General features: G+C 41.9%; 1 long non-coding RNA gene across 1 annotated transcript in view; it reads right to left on the reverse strand.

Annotated features, from left to right (window-relative positions):
- LOC116148084 (uncharacterized) overlaps window positions 1-11,987 on the reverse strand; it is a 68,956-nt gene extending 56,969 nt beyond the window's left edge. Inside the window, exon 1 of the long non-coding RNA XR_004131551.2 lies at window positions 11,702-11,987. This is a non-coding gene — a long non-coding RNA (uncharacterized LOC116148084). The remainder of the gene's footprint in view (window positions 1-11,701) is intronic.
- Between the last annotated feature and the right edge of the window lie 106 nt (window positions 11,988-12,093).

The following is a 12,093-nucleotide window of genomic DNA, read 5'->3' on the forward strand; positions in this document are numbered from 1 at the left end:
ACTTCCTGCCATCTGTAGTTATTCAGTGACCAGCAGGGATGATGACCAAGGTGTCTGGATCCCTGGAAAGCAGGCTCTTTGAGCTCCAGCTCTAGCTGCTACTCACTTTAATAAATCTACAACTTAAACACTTAAAAGTTTTATGCTTCAGATGTGAACAGTTTGACAAATTCAGGCTAGTTGCAGTACCCCACAGGATGACTATTTGCAATGAGCGATTGTTGTAATTCATTCTCAATTTCTGCAACAGTGAAATTATTCTTGTTAACGATCTCAGATTTCTATTAGGTAAGAATAGGGGCTTATTTTTGTGTTAAATACATTTCATTTTAAAATTTCCTTCTTTATAATCATCTAAGTCCAATTTTCTGCCCTTGGGAATGTGGTAAATGATGTTTTGTGTCTACTTGACTTTTTTAATTTATGAGATGACTTTTTTTCTTTCTAGCCTTGATTTGTTTTGTTGTGTAGTCGTTTGCTATTAATATTTCACAGTATTTTTAACAGGCTATCCCTAATGAGTAATACTTTTTAGAAACCAAATTATCCCTTAGCTATTCTTTTTGCATAAGGAAAATATAAATTGTGTAAATTAGCTGGAGAGATGTGAAAAATCTTAACCTTTAGCCATCTAGTAATTGGCAATATTTCCACCCTTACTAATAATGTTAGTGGCTCTCAATCCCCTTTATATCCTTAAAACCATTGAAGACTCCAAAAGAATTCTTTATGTGAGTTACACCTATTGATATTCCCATATTAGAAATTAAAACTGAGACATTTTAAAAGCATTTACTTGTTTATTTAAGAATGACAATAAACTCAATGCCTATTAACATAGACCTATTTAATGAAAAATAAATACCTTTTTCAGAAGAAAGAATTTTTAGTGTAAAGAGTGGCATTCATTGTTTTTTCATTTTGCAAATCTCTTCAATGTCTGTTTGACAGAAGACATTCTAATACATGCTTCTGTATTTAGTCTGTTCCAGTATGTTGTTTTCATTGAAGTTTATAAAGGAAATGCAGCCTAGCTTGGGCATGGTTGGAAAAAGGAAGCATATTTTAATACTCCTTTGCAGATAATTGAAGCTATTCCTCTTTGATTTTAAAACAAACCCCTACAAGTGATAGCTCCTTACAGATTATTTGTAGCATAAAATCTGAAACTGCCTCAATGAGCTGTTTGTAGTCTTATTACATTAAAATCCTTCGGTCTATCTTGCACTTTGAACGCATCTGTTAACTATGTATACTTTTGTAGAATCATGCACTGGTTATTTAGAAAATACTGGTTTCCTGAGTTGTCCAGATTTTCCAAATGTTGACATTATATCATTATACAGTATCAAAGAATCACATTTCTCATCAGAAAAGCCTTTAAGTATTGGGAAGCTATCAAGCTTATAGTAACAAATACATGTTTTCCAATATTTGAATCTTTGCTTGAATGCTGTCACTTTATCATTGACAACAGAGGCTATCAGTTGTTTTCCTTGAATTGACAAGCTTACTCCATCCAGTTTTTAGAAAATATCTTCAGGCTATCCCTAGCGAATAATGCTTTTTACAAACCAAATTATCCCTTAGCTGTTTTTTGCATTTACACAATTCATATTTTCCAAGTCAAAACAACTGTAGTTTACATGTCAATTCTTCCTTCAAATAAAACTGATGTTTCAAACAACCCAATCCAAAAATGGGCAGAAGACCTAAACAAGCAATTCTCCAGTGAAGGCATACAAATGGCCAATAGACACATGAAAAACTGCTCAATATCACTAATTATCAGAGAAATGCAAATCAAAACTACAATGAGGTATCACCTCACAGCAGTCAGAATCGCCATCATTAAAAAGTCCACAAACGATAAATGCTGGAGAGGGTGTGGAGAACAGGGAACCCTCCTACACTGTTGGTGGGAACATAGTTTGGTGCAGCCATTATGGAAAACAGCATGGAGATTCCTCAAATAACTAAAAATAGACTTACCCTATGATCCAGCAATCCCACTTCTGGGCATATATCCAGAGGGAACTCTAATTTGAAAAGATATATGCACCCCAATGTTCATAGCAACACTATTTACAATAGCCAAGACATGGAAACAACTTAAATGTCCATTGACAGATGACTAGATAAAGAAGTTGTGGTATATTTCTACAATGGAATACTACTCAGCCATAAAAAAGAATAAAATAATGCCATTTGCATCAATATAGATGGACCTGGAGATCGTCATTCTAAGTGATGTAAATCAGAAAGAGAAAGAAAAATACCATATAATATCACTTATATGTGGAATCTAAAAAAGATAAATGAACTTATTTACAAAACAAACAGACTCATAGCTATAGAAAACAAACTTATGGTTACCAGGGGGGAGGGGGAAGGGAGGGATAAATTGGGAGTTGGAGACCTGCAGATGCTAACTACTATAGATAAAATAGATAAACAACAAGGTGCTACTGTACAGCACAGGGAACTATATTCAATATCTTGCAGTAACCTATAATGAAAAGGAATATATGCGTGTATATGAATGACTGAAATATTATGCTATACACCAGAAATTAATACAACATTGTAAACTGACTATACTTTAATTTAAAAAATGACAAAACGTAAAGAATGTGACCAATGGTATTTTACTCCCAATTGTCTACTTCTTCTCTTGTAAGAGCACTATACTTCCAGGATACCTGATGTACCAACATGGGATCCTGCACAGTGTCACTGCAGACCAAGATGACATATCACCACTAACCAGCTGGATGACCTCAGACAAGTTACTTGCCCTCTCTGAGTTTCAATTACCTCATCTACAAAAAGAGGTAATTAATAATAATTGTATTGGTTATAATGCAAATAAAGGCATTAATATATAAGTGCAGTGAATTTTAGTTCTTTGTCCTATCTTCATGTTTTATTTGGCCTCCCCACCATGAGCTTTCAGGGAGGGGTGGTAGTAAGGGCAGGGCCTGAAGCCCAATAAATGTTAGCTGTTATACTGGAATCGTAACTTCCGTGAAGACTAAAACCAAATGCAACTTCATGTGCTGACTGGTGTCTGGCATTCCACAGTCAAGGTCTCTCTTCCTTCATCTTGAAGCTAATGTAGGAAGATTCCACTTTGCTGAAAATGTTTGTTTCAATTGTTTGTCCCCAAAAGAAAGCTACTAGTATATATAAGATTATGTAATAAAATAAAATAGCTTTCAAAGTTGTAACCTATGGTTGGAGAGGAAATAAATAAAATAGAGACAAAAAAAAGATCAATGAAACCAAGATATCTTTTTGAAAAGGCAAACAAAATTGATAAGCCTTCAGCTAGGCTCATCAGGGAAAAAATAGAGACCCAAATAAAAATAAGAAATAAAAGAGTAGAAATTACAACCATACCACAGAGATATTTTTTAAATCATAAGAGAATACTACAAACAGTTATACAGCAACAAATTGGACAGCCCAGAAGAAATGGACAAACTTCTAGAAAGACACAACCTGCCAAGACTGAATCAGGAAGAAACAGACTGTCTAAACAGACTGATCATTAGTAGTGAAATTGAATTCATCATCTAAAAACTCCCAGCCAAAAAAAAAAAAAAAAACACACATTCCTGGACTGGACTGCTTCATGGGGAATTCTACCAAACATATAAAGAACTAATATCTATCCTCAAACTATCCCAAAAAAGTTGAAGAGGAGGAAACACTCCCAAATTAATTCTACAATACCACCATTACTCTGATACCAAAACTAGACAAAGACACTACCAAAAAAGAAAATTATAGGCCAATATCTCTGGTAAGTGTGGATGCAGAAATCTTCAACAAAATATCAGCAAACCAAATCCAGCAATATATAAAAAGGGTCACATGGGATTTATTCCAGGGATGCAAGTCTGCCCTTATTACCTCTTTCTATATGGTATTTTTGTTAACACATTATAGTAGATATAACTGTTTTCAATACTTTTACTCTTTGACCTTTATCCTATAGCTAAGTGATTAACACACCATCCTATTGCAGATGTAGAGTTTTCTAGACCTGATTGAACGTTTACTTTTACCAGCATGTTGCATACTTTTGTATGTTTTCATGTCACTGATTAGCTTTTCTTCGTTTCAGCTTGAAGAACTCCTTTTAGCGTTTCTTGCAAGACAGTTTAAGTGGTGATGAATGCCCACAGCTTTGTTTGTCTGGGAAAGTTTTTGTTTTTCCTTCATAACTTAAAGATAGTTGCCAGATAGCAAATTCTTGGCTGGCAATTTCTTTCTTTCAACACTTTGAACATGTCATTCCTCTGCCTTCTGGTCTGTAGAGTTTCTGCTGAAAAATCTGTTGATACTTTAATGGGGATCCTTTGCAGGTTACAATATTTTGCCCCCAGTTTCTTTTAGAATTCTTTATCTTTGGTTTTTGACGGCCTCATTATAATGTGTCTTGGGGTAGGTCTTTTTGCACCGAGACAGTAGGGTTAACTGCTAGCTTTACACAGTTCAATTATCTTTAGCTTTACATAGTTCAGTTATTTCCTTAAATAAATTTTCTGCTCCCTTCTCCGCCTGTTCTCCTCCTAGAACCCCAATTATTCAAATGTTTTTCCTTTTTTATGGATTCCAACAGATTACATAGGATTTCTTTACTTTTTCACGGTCTTCTCTTTTTCTTTGTTCACCTCTAACTGGCTTATTTCAAAATTCCTAGCCTCTAACTCACTTATTCTATCTTCCATTTACTGTACTCTGCTGAAGATGCTCCTTATTGCATTTTCTATCTCATTCATTGAGTTCTTCAGCCCCAGAATCTCTGTTTGGCCCTTTCTTTCTTTCTTTCTTTCTTTCTTTCTTTTTTAAAAAATTATATCTATCTCTTTGGAAGAAATTTCATTTTGGTCATACATTCTTTTTTGAGAACTTGTGGAGTTGTCTTTCTAAGTTTTATCACAGTTTATTAAGTTTCTTTATAACAGGTGTTTTGTATTCTTAACATTAGGCCACAAAATTCTGTGCCTTTGAGCTCAGTAACTGGAAAAGTATTATTTTCTTTTTGTGATGGCTTATTTCCTAGGTTTTTCATATTTCTTGTAGTTTTGTGTTGCTGCTTTTGCGTCTGAAGTAGCAGACACCTCCTTGATGTTTGCCAGTTGCTTTCAGATGGGCTATTCTGTTCACGTTGTTGTTATTATCTGGGGTTTAATCTGTTTTTGTATTGCTACACCTGCTCCGCTCTTCTTGCTCCCTCTTGTGGTAGGAGTACTTTTTATGTCTTCTTGGTTCTTACCAGTACTAGGCTGGCTACTGGAATCCTCTCTTTCATTTTCCAGAAGATGGTGCTATAGTTCAAGTTTGTGTTTTCTTGCCCACAAAGCGTGGCCTGTTTTCTGAATTCTCCTTGTCTACTGGAGCTCTCTGTCTCTCTGCCTCCTGTGTAAGTGCACACAAGGAGCCAGTGCAGAGTAGGGGAAGGTGTGGGGCCAGCACTGGAGCATTGGAAGTGCCCACAGATCTGGTAGAGAGATCCCAGGGTGCGGTAGACCCAGAGGCTTGTGGGTAGACTTCCTCCTGAGTGCAGTCAGCAGGAATGAAGTCCCTTATCGGCCTCTTTCACAATCTCCTCCCTCCCCAAGTCATGGAGGTCCCACTTCAGAACTTTGGGTGCTGCTGGAGAGAAATGGGTTTCTCCAGTCACTTCCTGCACAGCTGGGGTAGCCAGGCACTCACACTCACCACTATCCTTTTTCCCCAAGGGAAAAGTCACCACCTGGATAGGTGTGCCCTTGTCCCCACCCCCAACAGCATTGCCTTCTAAGGGGTGAAGGGGCTAGGAAAGTTCCTCTTACCACCACCTACATTGCAATCAAACTCATTTTTTTTTTCTAGAATGGGATTCTGGAATCTCTCCTCAGGAAAGATGGACTTCTGCAAGTTCTCTTTCATGCGTGGGTATCTACCCAGGCCAGCACCCTCCAGGTTTTTTCCTGGCTATGCTGAGAGAGGTCTGGGCAGGTTTGCTGGCTCCCCTGGTTCCACAACTCATAGCAAGATCTGTGCACCTATTGCTGGATGCACAGGTGAGCAAGTCTCCTCCCAGATTCCTTAGCATAGAGCATTAGACCCCACAACACCCACAAAGGTGCTTTTGTTCATGGATAGATATCTATTCATTGTTTAAAAGGGAGGATAAAAAGGAGAAACGTTTTACACCATCATGATGCTGACACCACTCCAGGCAGCACTTCTGGTGTCTTGTGGAGGGACATTAACGCAGCTGCAGTCAGACAACTGGTTGGCTAGGACTTGGCTTTTTCCTGATGGCCTCATTCACAGATCTGGTGGTCAGTTTGGGCTGCCACACCTTGATTCCCCTCCACATCACCTCTCTAGCAGGATAGCACAGACTTGTTTTCTTGGCAGCTGGGCTCCAAGAGAGCCAGTATCAACACGTGAAAGCTTATCCAGCCTCTGCTTGCTTCAGACTTGCTGATGTCCCATTGGTCAACACAAGCCCCAGGGCCAAGTCCAGAACTGATGCAGAAGGAGACCACGTGGGGGTGGGTCCTGAGAGGCAGGATGCCCTGGGGGCCAGTAATGTAGCAATGTGCCATATTCGAGTATAACGCAGCAGGAGAACTGGGACGGGAAATACCCAACTCCAGCCCCGTCCTCCTGTCTCACTTAAGGGGGAAGGAGGAGAAGCTGAAAAGCACTTGTGAAGGTCAGAGCCCAGGAACACAAGCTCATTAAAAGGCTGAGACTTAATCACAGCAGCACGGGCTTTACTGATGCCCTTGATGGGTTGTGTCGTAGAAGAGCATTAGGGGCAGAGAGAAAATAAGATTGGACAACGTTCAAAAGCAAAGTGGAACATGGGCAAAGGAGAGAGCGAGGACAGACAACCTAAAAGGGGCTTGTGGTAAAAGAGAACAGAAAAGGTACCTGGAGGGAAACATGACATAAAGAGAGGGTTTTTTTCTTTTAATGGGAAATATTGTAACATGCTTTTATGCTTATAGAAGAGACCCAGTAGATGGTTCATAGACCTCTATTTCTCTATAACCTTTGAAGGACAACTGTTAACATCTGCTTTAAAGTTTCTCGAAGCCAAAATTCCTTTCCCACACTTGAAGTTTAGGATTTTAAGGATTCCACCAAGCACGTGCTGAAACGGATCCTAAAATTACTTCAGAAAGAAATGTCTGGCTTTGCCTGCAGGGGCCCTTCTCTCCAGGTCACTTAGTTTTTGTAATTTTGTCACTGGATGTCAACTCTGCGCCGTGCTGATGTGGATTCCAAAGCACGTGGACTCTTCCTGTTGGCAATAAAGACACCAGCATCTCAGTCTCTCGTTAGCAAACTGTCTCCTTCTGAGCTCCTAGCAAATCTTGGCTGGTAGTAGTGACATTCAGAGAAGACTGACCGACAAGTTAGCTTTCAGCTACTCCTCTAAATTCTCTAAATTCACTCCTTACATCAAAATTTGGACACCTAACGGATAAACAGTGTCATCCATTTATCACTTCACTGGATCATCTTTACTGAGTTACATTTCAGTGTTATTCCCTCCACTTTTCCTAAGAAGCAACCATATTCAGGAGTTACATGTGTGTCAGGAGAATCTCACGTGACTTTTATTCTTTCCCATGAGTCGAAGTTTTCTTTTTCCCTCATAAGAAAAGAAGTTTTTGTCTGACATGGAATGGGCTTAGAAGTGGTTGTTCCTGTCCTCCCAAGAAAGAAAGCTGAATAGACTGAAAATCAACAACCTTTCTTAGCTCCGTGAGAAAACTGAGGTCACAAGGCAAGTCGTCACTGAAAATTATAGAGAGGCAGGTGAACACAGAGTCACAGCTTCCTGGGAGCAGAAGCCCATTGCTGGAGCCAGTATGGGCAGAAAGGCTTGCTGGAAGCGCAGTGTGGACCTGCTATAAGTTACAAATCCCAGGAGCCCCATCTTAGCGGAGCCTTAAACATTCATAAGATTTACCTTCAGGAGCCCCTCTGGGTCCTCAGAGTAGAGATCAGAGAAAATTACCCTCATGTTTCTCACAAGGGGAGAGGACAAGTAGCTATTTTGAAATAAGTCCATAGCATTCTGTTCCTTTTAACAAAATCCTGCCCTCAAGAGAAACTATTTAACCAGAGCCTAACCAACTTAGGTTTTACCAGAGCCCAGCTGACCTGAGGAAAGGGAAATAACCAGCTCCAGCCCTCTCGTCCTGTGTGACTTCAGGGGGAAGGAGTGCGACAGACGCTGGGGAGCATCTGAGAGGGTCAGAGCGCTCTTTTCACGGCTCATTAAAAGACTGAGACCTAATCGCGGGATCCTAGAATGCTTCTCCTCCCCCGGTATCTTAGCATCGCATCATTTGGGCTCCTAATAACAGAGTCAGCAGAAAAGCAAATAAAAAATAGGTATTTGTGATCAATTGCTATGAGTTATTGGTCCCAATTCTTTATGCCCCTGTGGTTCTTCACACTCACACGCTTGCTATGGCTTCAAGGTACGCAGGGTGCATGTGTCTCTGCCCCTTGACTTGGGGCTTGGCTACGTGACTGGCTTTGGCCAATGGGATAATAGTAAATAAGTGAAGAGTGAAATCTGCTTGTACGGAGGGTCTTGCCCTCTTGTGTTCCTGTCATCCACCACGAGAAGAGTTCCCTTCCGGGAGCTGCTGCCCCTTCAATCTGGAACCCAAAGCAAATACACATGGGCACACCTTGGCCTGGCCCATAAGCTGCAACCACGTGCAGCCAACCCACTGCCTGAAGCCCAGCTACCCAGGGAAGCCCAGCGGAGGTCAGCTGAACAATAGTTGACATGCAGGTCTGTGAGCATAAAAACTAATGCTTGTTTTTGCAAGACACTGAGTTTTGGAGTATGTGTGGTACAGCAAAAGCTGACCAATACAGAAGTTTGTAGCTAGAAGTGAGCTGCTGCTGTAACAAAAATGTAAAAATATATTCGGGACTGAGAAGCAAGTGGCCAAGAAACTGTTATAAGCTGGAAAAATGATGGCCTATGTTATGCAGTAGTAAGATATTTGATAAAATTGTCACCTGCAATTATTGAAACATAACGTACCTAATGAAATGAGGAACAAAGTTTTAAGCTGGACTGTTGGCTGTGGACTAGCCACTACTAGCTACATTTGACAAAAGTCCTAGGGCAAAGAGAGCTAGGAAATGAGCTTAGGGGGAAAAAAAACTGGCCAGATTTCAAGCAGAGATTAGAGGGACTAAGGAGATCACAGAAATTGCAGAGTTGGGGAAATGGAACTATTTCTCTTCAAATCACAGGAGTCGCTATTAAAACACAGCCTTGAGAAAAGGACCAAATCAAAAGTATAGCTCTTTATAAGCCCGTGGAAAGGACTAAGGGAGCACAGAGCAGATCCTTCCAGCTGCACAAAAGGACCACTAGAAATACAAAAAACCTTGGCCCAGGAGCCTGAAGGGCCCCCAGATTTCCTTTTCCGTGTCTAAAGAGAGCCGTATTCCCAAAAGAGTGGTAGGTGTTGCTTTGGGCACATGATACAGATTGTAATCAAATACTTAGAAAACTCACCAAGTTTTTAGGAGAACTGTGTGGGCAAAAGTCACCTTACAAACCTGGACTATTAAAAAAAAATTCTGAGTCTGTTCAAGATGTAGAAGGATGTGTGGGAGTCTGTATTTTAAAGACAGGGAGCAGGTTGAGAAGGCTGCTCTGCCACCAAGAAGGGCATATTCCTCCATGGCCTCTTCAGAAGAGGCTAAGGAGAATGACGGACAGTCATTCCGTGAAGAACGTGAACTTTGGAGTCACTTCCAGGGGCAGAACCAAGGGACATTCCCTGCCCCCAGGACAGGGGGATCTGACAACACTTATGGAGGGGCTTTCAGAATTGCTGGGAATATGACGGCTCAGCCTGTCACTCCTCCTCCTTTCAAATCAACGTGTTCCTTGTGGTTATCCGGTCCCTGCGCCACCATCCTACCTAGGGGTGGGGAGAGGGATAACTTGCCTTCTGAGTTCATAGGTCTCCTGATCAAGTGGACCTGATGGAAGTCATGAAAATCTGGACTTTGAACTGATGTTGTGATTTAGATGAGACTTGTGAGGGATCTTGGAATGGGTGTGAGTGTATTTTGCATGAGGGAAGGTCGTGAATAATTTTAGATCGAATCACTGGTTCCAATTATTGACTCCCTTGTGGTAGTACCATACACTGACACCTACTATGGATTGACTTGGCCCCTAAAAATTCACGTGTTGAAGCCCTGACCCCCAGTGTGACTGTCTTTGGACACTGAGTCTTTGGGAGGTAATTAAGTTTAAATGAGGTTATAAGAGTGGGCCCCTAATCCAGTAAGACTAGTGGCCTTATAGGAAGAGAAAGAGAGGAAGAATTCTCACTCTCTATCCACATATAGCATTGAAGAAAGTCCCCGTGAACACGCAGTGACATGGAGGTCACCTACAAGCCAAGAGAAGAGGCCTCAGAATGAAACCTACTTTGCCAGCATCTTGATCTTGGACTTCCCAACCTCTAGAACTGTGAGAAATAACTGTCTTCTTGTTTAAGATATCCAGGCTATGGTATCTTGTTAAGGCAGCCTGAGCAGACTGAGACAACACTCTTACGATGGCCTCCTGGTGGGCAGAGAGTGTTTCTCCAGGTCTTGACTTTGGGCCTGGCCATGTGACTTGCTTTGACTAATAAGATGTTAGGGGATATCATATGAGTAGAGGATTGACATGTACTTACACAGCATGGCTTGCCTCTTATGCTCAAGTGATCCCTCTAGCCTGGCCCTTCCCCACAAAATCCAGTGGTTTACATAAAAAGTATTTAATTTCATGTTTACTGGTCTTTAGGTCAACTATGGGTCAGATGATCTAGGCTGGGCTCCACTGGCAGCTCTTCTGCAGGCAGAGAATTGGTTGGGAGTGGTTCCAGGCTCTGGGTTGAGTTAAGGTCAGCTCCCCACGTTGTCTGAAGACCAGGCTCAAGGAGCAGCTACCCAGGAGAAACTCTTCATAGCCACTCATAGAAGCATCAGAGGCAAGCCCCACTGTGCAAGCACAGGTCAATTCTCTGCTCACATTCCGTCCACTAACATCCCACTGCTGTGCAGCAAAAGCTGACAACGACATTACTTGAATTTTGAGACCACATTTCCTCAAACAATGCTGTTGTCCCTCTACCCTTGATATCTCTTCTTTGTAAATTTCTGTCCACTGATCCCCTCACTCTGCTGTGGGCTATAATTCCCCAGATCATCTTTGCCGGATTCAGAATTGAGCAGGGTAACTCTCCTCCATTGAGATGGTCTTGTCAGCTGTCTCAAAAATCCTGAATAAAGTCCTACTTTTTCGCTTTAACAAGTGTCAGTATAATTTCTTCTTTAATGAGTTTCCAACAAAAACCCAAACCCAGGATCTCGTTTCTGGAATGAGAAGGGCTTGAGGCCTTCTCCGCTCACTTTTATTGTATTGTCCACAGAGCTGCAAGCAAACAAATCCTTTGAACATTCTGGAGAAGACCATTCTATACAGTTACTTCCTCCACAGCATGACATTCTTGGGATGTAACAAGGCAATAACTAAGAAAAGCAGGAAGTTCCTTCTCCGTGTATATTACATACGAAGTTCTGAATATATGCCTGCCAGGATACCAGCAGGCTTCCCGAAAGATCCCAGACCCTTCCTCACCTTCCTCCACTCCTTCGCTGGTGATCTCTTCAGAACGCATTCCTTGAAGCGTGGCGAGTGCCTTGAGTGCTCAGCCAAGCAAGTGCAAAGCACTGGTTCATGCAAATGAGCACAGGAACGCGTACACCCAGGTTACACTCAGTTCAAACATAAATCCAGGCTCTTCCTGCCTCATCTATGCCGAGGTCGCACAGGCGCGCCGGACGCCGACAGAGAGGGAGCAGAGAGGGCAGAGGGCACGACTGTCCAGGCCGGCAAGGTGGAGCCGGGCGGAGGGTCGGGAGCTCCGCCGGGAGGAGCGCGCGGCGCAGACCGGCCGGAAGCCACGCCGGGAGGAGGGTCGGGAGCTGGCGCGGGCGCCGTCCCCCCGGCGCCGCCGAGGCCTGCTGACA

Source organism: Camelus dromedarius, chromosome 23 (assembly GCF_036321535.1).
Source record: "Camelus dromedarius isolate mCamDro1 chromosome 23, mCamDro1.pat, whole genome shotgun sequence".
In the NCBI taxonomy this organism is placed as follows: Eukaryota; Metazoa; Chordata; class Mammalia; order Artiodactyla; family Camelidae; genus Camelus; species Camelus dromedarius.